The sequence below is a fragment of the Mesoplodon mirus genome (assembly GCF_964341445.2).
Source record: "Mesoplodon mirus genome assembly, chromosome: 6".
Classification (NCBI taxonomy): domain Eukaryota; kingdom Metazoa; phylum Chordata; class Mammalia; order Artiodactyla; family Ziphiidae; genus Mesoplodon; species Mesoplodon mirus.
This window is the reverse complement of record NC_138982.1, coordinates 97,774,301-97,786,173: the sequence shown is the minus strand read 5'-3', so window position 1 is coordinate 97,786,173 and position 11,873 is coordinate 97,774,301.

The following is an 11,873-nucleotide window of genomic DNA, read 5'->3' as shown; positions in this document are numbered from 1 at the left end:
ATAAGGTGACCATATGTGTGTGGGTTTATCTCTGGGCTTTCTATCCTGTTCCATTGATCTATATTTCTGTTTTTGTGCCAGTACCATGCTGTCTTGATTACTTTAGCTTTGTAGTATAGTCTGAAGTCTGGGAGCCTGATTCCTCTAGCTCTGTTTTTCTTTCTCAAGATTGCTTTGGCTATTTGGGGTCTTTTGTGTTTTGGCAAAATTTTTTATTCAAGTACTGTGAAAAATGCCAGTGGTAGTTTGATAGAGATTGCATTGAATCTGTAGATTGCTTTGGTTAGTATAGTCTTTTCACAATGTTGCTTCTTCCAATCCAAGAACATGGTATATCTCTCCATCTGTTTGTAGCATCTTTAATTTCTTTCATCAGTGTCTTATAGTTTTCTGCATATAGGACTTTTGTCTCCTTAGGTAGGTTTATTCCTAGGTATTTTATTCTTTTTGTTGCGATGCTAAATGGGAGTGTTTCCCTAATTTCTCTTTCAGATTTTTCATCACTAGTGTATAGGAATGCAAGAGATTTCTGTGCATTAATTTTGTATCCTGTAACTTTACCAAATTTATTGATTAGCTCTAGTAGTTTTCTGGTAGCATATTTAGGATTCTCCATGTATAGTATCATGTCATCTGCAAACAGTGACAGCTTTACTTCTTCTTTTCCAGTTTGGAGTCCTATTATTTCTATTTCTTCTCTGATTGCTGTGGCTAGAACTTCCAAAACAATGTTGAATAATAGTGGTGAGAGTGGGCAACCTTGTCTTGTCCCTGATCTTAGTGGAAATAGTTTCAGTTTTTCACCATGGAGGATGATGTTGGCTGTGGTTTTGTCATATGTGGCCTTTATTATGTTTAGAAAAGTTCCCTCTATGCCTACTTTCTGGAGGGTTTTTAACATGAATTGAATTTTGTTGAAAGCTTTTTCTGCATCTGTTGAGATGATCATATGGTTTTTATTCTTCAATTTGTTGATATGGTTTATCACATTGATTTATTTGCATATATTGAACAATCCTTGCATTCCTGGGATAAACCCCCCTTGATCATGCTGTATGATACTTTTAATGTGCTTTTGAATACTCTTTGCTAGTATTTTGTTGAAGTTTTTTGCATCTATGTTCATCAGTGTTATTGGCGTGTAGTTTTCTTTCTTTGTGACTTCTTTGGTTTTGGTATCAAGGTGATGGTGGCCTCTTAGAATGAGTTTGTGAGTGTTCCTCCCTCTGCTATATTTTGGAAGAGTTTGAGAAGGATAGGTGAGAGCTCTTCTCTAAATGTTTGATAGAATTCGCCTGAGAAGCCATCGGGTCCTGGGCTTTTGTTTGTTGAATGATTTTTAATTACAGTTTCAATTTCACTGCTTGTGATTGGTCTGTTTATATTTTCTATTTCTTCCTGGTTCAGTCTCAGAAGGTTGTGCTTTTCTAAGAATTTGTCCATTTCTTCCAGGTTATCCATTTTATTGGCATATATTTGCTTGTAATAATCTCTTATGATCCTTTGTATTTCTGCAGTGTCAGTTGTTACTTGTCCTTTTTCATTTCTTATTCTATTGATTTGAGTCTTCTCCCTTTTTTTCTTGATGTGTCTGGCTAATGGTTTTTCAATTTTGTTTATCTTCTCAAAGAACAAGCTTTTAGTTTTATTGATCTTTGCTATTTTTTCCTTCATTTCCTTTTCATTTATTTCTCATCTGAAATTTATGATTTCTTTCCTTCTGCAAACTTAAGGTTTTTTTCTTCTTCTTTCTCAAATTGCTTTAGGTATAAGGTTAGGTTGTTTATTTAAGATGTTTCTTGTTTCTTAAGGTAAGATTGTATTGCTATAAACTTCCCTCCTAGAACTGCTTTTGCTGCATCCCATAGCTTTTGGGTCATCCTTTTTTCATTGTCATTTGTTTCTAGGTTTTTTGTTTTGTTTTGTTTTGTTTTTTGCTATATGCAGGCCTCTCACTGCTGTGGCCTCTCCTGCCACAGAGCACAGGCTCGCAGGCCCAGCAGCCATGGCTCATGGGCCCAGCTGCTCCATGGCATGTGGGATCTTCCCAGACCGGGGCACGAACCCGTGTCCCCTGCATCGGCAGGCAGACTCTCCACCAGTGTGCCACCAGGGAAGCCCGTTTCTAGGTATTTTAAAATTTCCTCTTTGATTTCTTCAGGGATCTCTTGCTTATTAAGTGGTGTATAGTTTAAACTCCATGTGTTTGTGTTTTTTACAGATATTATTCCTGTAATGGATATCTAGTCTCATAGCATTGTGGTCAGAAAAGATTCTTGATAAGCTTTCAGTTTTCTTAAATTTACCATGGTTTTATTTGTGACCCAAGATATGATCTATTCGGGAGAATGTTCCATGAGCACTTGAGAAGAAAGTGTATTTTGTTGTCTGTGGTTGAATTTCCTATAAATATCATTTAAGTCCATCTTGTTAAAAGTATCATTTAAAGCTTGTGTTTCCTTATTTATTTTCATTTTGGATGATCTGTCCATTGGTGAAAGTGGGGTGTTAAAGTCCCCTACTATGATTGTGTTACTGTTGATTTCCCCTTTTATGGCTCTTAGCATTTGCCTTATGTATTGAGGTGCTCCTATGTTTGGTGCATAAATATTTACAATTGTTATATCTTCTTCTTGGATTGATCCCTTGATTATTATGTAGTGTCCTTCTTTGTCTCTTGTAATAGTCTTTATTGTGAAGTCTATTTTGTCTGATATGAGAATTGCTACTCCAGCTTTCTTTTGATTTCCATTTGCATGTAATATCTTTTTCCATCCCCTCACTTTCAGTCGGTATGTGTCTCTAGGTCTGAAGTGGGTCTCTTGTAGACAGAATATATATGGGTCTTGTTTTTGTATCCATTCAGCCAGTATGTCTATTGGTTGGATCATTTAATCCATTCACATTTAAGGTAATTATCAATATGTGTGTTACTATTACCATTTTCTTAATTGTTTTGGGTTTGTTATTGTACGTGTTTCCCTTCTCTTGTGTTTCCTGACTAGAGAAGTTCCTTTAGCATTTGTTGTAAATCTAGTTTGGTGGTGCTGAATTCTCTTAACTTTTGCTTGTCTGTAAAGTTTTTAATTTCTCCATCGAATCTGAATGAGATCCTTGCTGGGTAGTGTATTCTTGGTTGTAGGTTTTTCTGTTTCATCACTTTAAATATGTCCTGCCCCTCCATTCTGGCTTGCAGAGTTTCTGCTGAAAGATCAGCTGTTAACCTTATGGAGATTCCCTTGTACGTTATCTGTTGCTTTTCCCTTGCTGCTTTTAATGTTTTTTCTTTGTATTTAATTTTTGATAGTTTGATTAATATGTGTCTTGGCGTGTTTCTCCTTGGATTTATCCTGTATGGGACTCTCTGCACTTTCTGGACTTGATTAACTATTTCCTTTCCCATATTAGGGAAGTTTTCAACTATAATCTCTTCAAATATTTTCTCCGTCCTTTCTTTTTCTCTTCTTCTTCTCGGACCCCTATAATTCGAATGTTTGTGCATTTAATGTTGTTCCAGAGGTCTGAAACTGTCCTCAATTCTTTTCTTTATTCTGCTCTGAGGTAGTTATTTCCACTATTTTATCTTCCATATGACTTATCTGTCCCTCTGCCTCAGTTATTCTACTATTGATTCCTTCTAGAGAATTTTAAATTTCATGTATTGTGTTGTTCATCATTGTTTGTTTGCTCTTTAGTTCTTCTAGGTCCTTTTTGAACGCTTCTTGTATTTTCTCCATTCTTTTCCAAGATTTTGGATCATGTTCACTATCATTACTCTGAATTCTTTTTCAGATAGACTGCCTATTTCCTCTTCACTTGTTAAGTATGGTGGGTTTTTACCTTGCTCCTTCATCTGCTGCGTTTTTGTCTGTCTTCTCATTTTGCTTAACTTACTGTGTTTGGGGTCTCCTTTTCACAGGCTGCAGGTTCTTAGTTCCCGTTGTTTTTGGTGTCTTCCCCCAGTGGCTAAGGTTAGTTCAGTGGGTTCTGTAGGCTTCCTGGTGGAGGGTGCTAGTGCTTGTGTTCTTGTGGATGAGGCTGGATCTTGTCCTTCTGGTGGGCAGATCCAAGTCTGTTGGTGTGTTTTGGGGTGTCTGTGACCTTATTATGATTTTAGGCAGCCTTTCAGCTAGTGGGTGGAATTGTGTTCCTGTCTTGGTAGTTGTTTGGCATAGGGTGTCCAGCACTGTAGCTTGCTGGTCTTTGAGTGGAACTGGGTCTTGGCGTTGAGTTAGAGATCTCTGCGAGATTTTTGCCGTTTGATATTATGTGGAGCTGGGAGGTCTCTGGTGGACCAGTGTTCTGTACTCAGCCCTCCCACCTCAGAGGCACAGGCCTGACACCCGGCCAGAGCACCAGGATCCTGTCATCCACATGCCTCAGAACAAAAGGGAGAAAGAAAGAAAGAAAGAAAGAAAGAAAGAAAGAAAGAAAGAAAGAAAGAGGCAGACAGAACCCTAGGACAAATGGTAAAAGCAAAGCTATACAGACAAAATCACACAGAAGCATACACATACACACTCACAAAAAGAGAAGAAGGAAAAAAATATATATATCGTTGCTCCCAAAGTCCACTGCCTTAATTTTGGGATGATTCATTGTCTATTCAGGTATTCCAGAGATGCAGGGTACATCAGGTTGATGGTGGAGTTTTAATCCGCTGCTCCTGAGGCTGCTGGGAGGGATTTCCCTTTCTCTTCTTTGTTCGCACAGCTCCCGGGGTTCAGCTTTGGGTTTGGCCCCGCCTCTGCGTGTAGGTCGCTGGAGGGCATCTGTTCTTCTCTCAGACAGGACGGGGTTAAAGGAGCAGCTGATTCGGGGGCTCTGGCTCACTCAGGCCTGGGGTGGGGGAGGGGTATGGAATGCGAGACGAGCCTGCGGCGGCAGACGCCGGCGTGACGTTGCACGAGCCCGAGGCGTGCTGTGTATTCTCGCGGGGAAGTTGTCCCTGGATCACGGGACCCTGGCAGTGGTGGGCTGCCCAGGCTCCCGGGAGGGGAGGTGTGGATAGTGACCTGTGCTTGCACACAGGCTTCTTGGTGGCGGCAGCAGCAGCCTTAGCGTCTCCTGCCCGTCTTTGGGGTCTGCGCTGATAGCCGTGGCTCGTGCCCGTCTCTGGAGCTCCTTTAAGTGGCGCTCTTAATCCCTTCTCCTCACGCACCAGAAAACAAAGAGGCAAGAAAAAGTCTCTTTCCTCTTCAGCAGTTCCAGACTTTTTACCGGACTCCCTCCTGGCTAGCTGTGGCGCACTAGCCCCCTTCAGTCTGTGTTCACGCTGCCAGTCCTCTCCCTGCGATCCGACCGAAGCCTGAGCCTCAGCTCCCAGCCCCCTCCCTACCTGGCGGGTGAGCAGACAAGCGTCTCAGACTGGTGAGTGCCGGTCAGCACCGATCCTCTGTGCGGGAATCTCTCCGCTTTGCCGTTCGCACCCCTGTTGCTTCGCTCTCCTCCGCGGCTCCGAAGCTTTCCCCCTCCGCCACCCGCAGTCTCCGCCCGCGAAGGGGCTTCCTAGTGTGTGGAAACCTTTCCTCCTTCACAGCTCCCTCTCACTGGTGCAGGTCCCGTCCCTATTCTTTTGTCTCTGTTTTTTCTTTTTTCTTTTGCCCTACCCAGGTACATGGGGAGTTTCTTGTCTTTGGGGGGGTCTGAGGTCTTCTGCCAGCGTTCAGTAGGTGATTTGTAGGAGTTGTTCCACATGTAGATGTATTTCTGATATATTTGTGAGGAGGAAGGTGACCTCCACGTCTTACTCTCCTGCGGTCTTGAAGGTCTTCTGCCTGTTGTCTTTCTAACCAATGGAACGAGAGAGACTGAGTTCAGTTCAGAAGCAAAGGAAGCTTTATTCTTTGAACACAGAATGGAGAAATGTGAGCTCACAATCTAGAGCATAAGCTCTCCAGCCCTGGTGGGTGCTGCTTTATAGGAATCTCTTCAGGGAGGGGTCAAGTTCTCGCATGAGGGTGCAGGCTCAGCTCAGTGCCTGATGCAACACCTCTGCACACAGCCTGCCACCGCCATCTTGAATTGCAGTGTCGTGCATAGCCCGCTGAGCTGAGGTGTCCCAGCAGCCTTTTCACAAGAGGAACTCTGGTCTGAAGGTCTGTGAGAGGCCTCTGCACGCTGCGCCCTATGAGCAAGAGACACTAGACTAAGCACAAAGGAAAAGAGAAAAAAGGTTAGGTTTTATTTTATTACCCAGATTCTCTTTTTATTTCCTGGGAATTGTTATTTGGCTTTTTCGGTGACACAATCTTGGTCTGGTCATTAAAACCCATATATGTCTTCCTGTGGGTATAACATCTGGATACACCCATCCGTGTGTGTTCCAATGGCTCCTGGAGGGTGTTTTCCATAACTCCCTCTCACTTCCCCAGGGTAGCACAGCCCCACATGCATCTCTTGGCATTACTTGGCAAGTCATTTGGCAGTTTGTTGAGGAGGGACTGACAAGCCCTGTTAGTAGTAGTAGTAGTAGTAATAGCAATTAATAACAACGATATTTCAAAAGCACTTGCCATGTGCCAGACACTCTACAACTTTCTGTACATTATCTCATTTTATCTTCATATCATGAGGTAAGTATTTTCCACATTTTACATATGACTAAACTCAGATTAAGTATCCTGTTCAAGGTCATCCAATGTCCCAATGCCTCAGCAGGTGTGGCTTGTTTAATTTCCACCTTGTTCCCCTCTACTCCTAGAAACTTGGATGATGGAGATGTGCAGACAAACCACCCAGCAAGCCCAGAAATTAATAATGGTGTTACACTGGTGTGCTCCCAAGTGATAACATGAATTTTGGGATGCTGCTGGGAAATAGCCTTTTATCTCAAAAAGCCAGTTTGAGCCTTTCACCAATTAAATAGGCTTTTTGAAAACTGGAAACTGGAGGATAGCAGGATAAAATCTGCTGGACTGGAGAACACTTTTTGAAAGCGCATTGGGACCTGTTGTCAGCAGCTCTTTGTTGTTCCTTCTTTTTCTCCTCCTTCCTGATTTTCCCCATTAGAACTAAGTAAGCTTCATTAAGGAAAAAGATTTTGTTCATTGTATAGCTAAAGATAGGGCCAGGCACAATGAAGATGCTAAATAAATGTTAAATAAATATTTCTGAGTGAATGAAAAATTGGATGAAAAATATCTTTGCCAAGCCCTCAGAGAACCAGCTACTCCTCACACTGTGTCTGCCAATTTCCTAAAGACCTAGATAATCTATTGTGCATCTGTTGTTTCTCGGTTGGCCTGATCTTAACCACTGCTGTGTAACAGGTAAACCCTGCCTTCTCCTAGACAGTTGCTGAGACCCCCAAACAGGCAAAGAGACAAAGATACCTGCAGGGCTTGAACTAGAATTTAATGAGGTAGGCCTCCTGTGCCTATCTGCATTTCCACAACTCAACTCTTTCTGATTCCTCCATGAAAGAGGGAGCATTCATCACGTATTGCCTAGGAGAACATTCTCTATAAGAAGTTCTGTGTCCTTGCAGTTAATCCCAAGTTTGCTAGAGATTCTGATTCTTTGCTTCTTCATTCAGTAAGAACTAGACAAATCTTCTAGCCTTACTTTTTCTAAATTGAAAGTTTCCCATACTAAAAATCAAAAACAAAACCAAAAAACAAATTCAAACCCATCACCGGTAAAATACAGAAATATAGTCATATTTCTGCACCATTTCTAGAAGGGAAGGTCCTATGGTAGGTGTTTTCTTATTTATTTTATTTTATTTAAAAAAATTGTTTTTAACATCTTTACTGGAGTATAATTGCTTTACAATGTTATGCTAGCTTCTGCTGTACAACAAAGTGAATCAGCTATATGTATACATATATCACCATATCCCCTCCCTCTTGCGTCTCCCTCCCACCCTCCCTATCCCAACCCTCTAGGTGGTCACAAAGCACTGAGCTGATCTCCCTGTGCTATGCAGCTTCTTCCCACTAGCTATCTCTTTTACATTTGGTAGTGTATATATGTCAATGCTACTCTCTCACTTCGTCCCATCTTACCCTTCCCACTCCCTGTGTCCTCAAGTCCATTCTCTATGTCTGTGTCTTTATTCCTGTCCTGCCCCTAGGTTCATCAGAACCATTTTTTTTAGACTCCATATATATGCATTAGCATATATACGGTATTTGTTTTTCTCTTTCTGACTTATTTCACTCTGTATGACAGACTCTGGGTCCAACCACCTTACTACAAATAACTCAATTTCATTTCTTTTTATGGCTGAGTAATATTCCACTGTATATATGTGCCACATCTTTATCCATTCATCTGTCGATGGACACTTAGGTTGCTTCCATGTCCGGGCTATTGTAAATAGTGCTGCAGTGAACATTGTGGTACATGACTCTTTTTTTTTTTCTTTTTGCGGTACGCGGGCCTCTCACTGCTGTGGCCTCCCCCGTTGCGGAGCACAGGCTCTGGATGCGCAGGCCCAGCGGCCATGGCTCACGGGCCCAGCCGCTCCGCGGCATATGGGATCCTCCCAGACCGGGGCACGAACCCGTATCCCCTGCATCGGCAGGCGGACTCTCAACCACTGCGCCACCAGGGAGGCCCACATGACTCTTTTTGAATTATGGTTTTCTCAAGGTATATGCCCAGTAGTGAGATTACTGGGTCGAATTGTAGTTCTATTTTTAGTTTTTTAAGGAACCTCCATACTATTCTCCATAGTGGCTGTATCAATTTACATTCCCACCAAGATGTTTTCTTATTATCTGACTGTATTCATTAGGCGGGAGTCTTGACTTCCATAGGTTTCCTGTAGATGAATTGTTTCTATGACATTGAGAGAAAACAGATGCATCTCCCCCAAAACTTAAAATAAAAACAGAAGCCTCAGATCGACACAGGAAGGAGGTGCCACATGCATTCTCTAGATTCTGCGCATTTAGCTTTCTATTGAACCTTAAATATGGTGACTAGGTTTTTGATGTGCCAGGTTCTCTTTCACTATCAAATTCGCTTTTAGGAAGATTTTGTAAATGGACATAAGCAATAGATATAGCTATATCTGTTGGTGTGAATGAACAAAACCTGCTGCAAGGAGGGCTTCTGATGAGTTAGTCTCTGAGGCTTGGACTGGGATGCCCTTTCCTGCCAAGCTGGCCTCCCAGCCCTGGGATTGTAGGCCAGGCTCAAGCACTGGAACTGCTGGCTTTGCGAATCAAATAGTAGTTTTCCTTGGTTTCTCCGTGTAAGCTGTGGTGTCAAAGATGGCTATCTGAAGGGCAATGTGAATAAGAGTTTTTAGGATGAATGAATGAACTGTGGTGGAGCTAGCTGGGGAAGGACTCACACAACACAGTAGTTGGCACATAATAGAAGCGCAGTATGTGTTTTTTGAATAAATAAACAGAAGAATGAATAAATGAGCTTGAAAACTGGGCCTGTTTGAGCCATTGGCAACCCAGGGTTCTATTTGGACACTAGTTTCTTGCTCTCAATTTTGCTATCATTTGGAAAGTGTTTCTCTGAGTAACTTAGTGGGGAGGGGAGAGCAGTTACTTTGTCCACTGAATGAGGAGCCTTGAGGCAACGTATATCTGTGTCAGGCAGTGTAATGACAGATACCTCAAGGATGTCGATGTTTCTAGCTTGTAAGTTTGTCTTCATGCTTGATTTAAGTGGACTGACATGTAGAGTATATGTCTCTGACTAGTTTCAGTTTATTGGTTATGTGAATTTGCAAAAGAAATGCCTTAGTTTTTATGACAGTCCATGGGTTTCAAAATATATTTAATTATTTTTATATATTTAGCATTTCTTCTCACACGCTCACTCCATCTTGCCTCTCTTTCTTTGATTCACATCAATATGCAAAATGTGTCAAGTTCTTCAACAATGGAAATAAGTTGCTTTTCTTCTTTTTCCCTTTGCACACACTGTGTGACAATGAATATACTTCAAAAAGGAAAGCATAAAAGGGAAAGTAATCAGAATATCTGTTTGTTTCCATGGTACCTGTAAAGAATGGACCTTCCATGGATATAATAAGCTTTAGCGTAAATCATCTTCCCTTGGGCTTCCCTGGTGGCACAGTGGTTAAGAGTCCGCCTGCTGATGCAGGGGACACGGGTTCGTGCCCCGATCCGGGAAGATCCTACATGCTGCGGAGTGGCTAGGCCCGTGAGCCATGGCTGCTGAGCCTGCGCGTCCAGAGCCTGTGCTCCGCAATGGGAGAGGCCACGGCAGTGAGAGGCCTGCGTACCGCAAAAAAAAAAAAAAAAAAAAAAAAAAAAAATTCATCTTCCTTTAAGAGTTATCAGTTAAGGTCAACCATGCAATTCCCCACTAGAAAGCAGATCCTGGGTATTACTACCTGTTTAGGACATTTATGAAATCACATTCTCAGGATTGGCATGGTACTGTTGGATGGCAGTTATTTCCACAACTAGCAAAGAAATCCATGCTTGTCTTAGTACAGGAAGTTAATCATATTTCTCCTCCATCAGAGATCAGTATTTTTCTGCTATGAGGGATACATGCCTGTCATCCCTCTGAACTGCCAGCTCTTTGAAGGTACAGCTGGGCCTTTATTCATCCATGTATCCTCCCCTGCAGAGCATATAGTTCTTGGCACATAGCGAATAAGTGTTTCTCTAAATTTTCCACTAAAGTATTCTAAGAGCAGTGTGAATTTGTACTTCTTGAGCATTGGTGAGGCCTGGGGACCTCTCTTTTTTACAGAGAGTTATGTAAAAAAAACAGCAGTTTTTACTTGCTCTTTTTTTACATAACCACCACACTCCAAACATATATACAGAGTCTCCCCTACTATCAACATCCTCACTAGAGTGTTACACTTGTTATAATTGATGAACCAACATTGAGACATCATTATCAAAGTCCATAGTTTACATTAGGGTTTACTCTTGATGATGTACATTCTATGGATTTTGCAGATGTGTAATGGCATGTATCCACCACTATACTATTATGCATAATAATTTCTCTACCCTAAAAATCCTCTGTGCTTAGCCCATTCCTCCCTCCCTCCCCACTGACCCCTGATCTTTATTTTTTTGATGTGGACCATTTTTAAAGTCTTTTTGAATTTGTTACAATATTGCTTCTGTTTTATGTTTTGGTTTTTTGGCTCCAAGGCATGTGGGATCTTAGCTCCCTGACCAGGGATTGAACCCGCACCCCCTGCAGTGGAAGGCAAAGTCTTTTTTTTTTTTTTTTTTTTCTTCCAATTTGGATGCCTTTTATTTCTTTTGCTTGTCTGATGGCCGTGGCCAGGACTTCCAATACTATGGAGTAGCAAAATAGAAGTGGGGAAAGTGGTCATCCTTGGCTTTTGCCCGACTTTAAAGGAAAATCTTTCAGTTTTTCACTATTGAGTATGATGTTAGTGGTCAGTTTGTCATAAATGGCCTTTATTATATTGAGATATGTTCCCTCTAAACCAACTTTGATGAGAGTTTTATCACAAATGGATGTTGAATTTTGCCAAATGCTTTTTCTGCATCTGTTGAGGTTATCATGTGATTTTTATCGGAAGGCAAAGTCTTAATCACTGGACCGCCAGGGAAGTTCCTGATCTTTTTATTATCTCCATAGCTTTGTCTTTTTCAGAATGTTGCATAGTAGGAATCATAGTATGTAGCCTTTTCAGACTGTTTTCTTTCACTCAGTAATATGCATTTCATATTCTTTTATGTCTTTTCATACCTTGATAGCTCATTTTTTTTAGCACTGGATAATATTCTATTGTCTGGATGTACCACAGCTTATTTATCCATTCACCTATTGAAGGACATCTTGGTTGGTTCCAAGTTTTGGCAGCGATCAGTAAAGCTGCTATTAACATTCGTGTGCAGGTTTTGTGAGTTCAATGCAGTTTTTACTTGCTCTTTTTT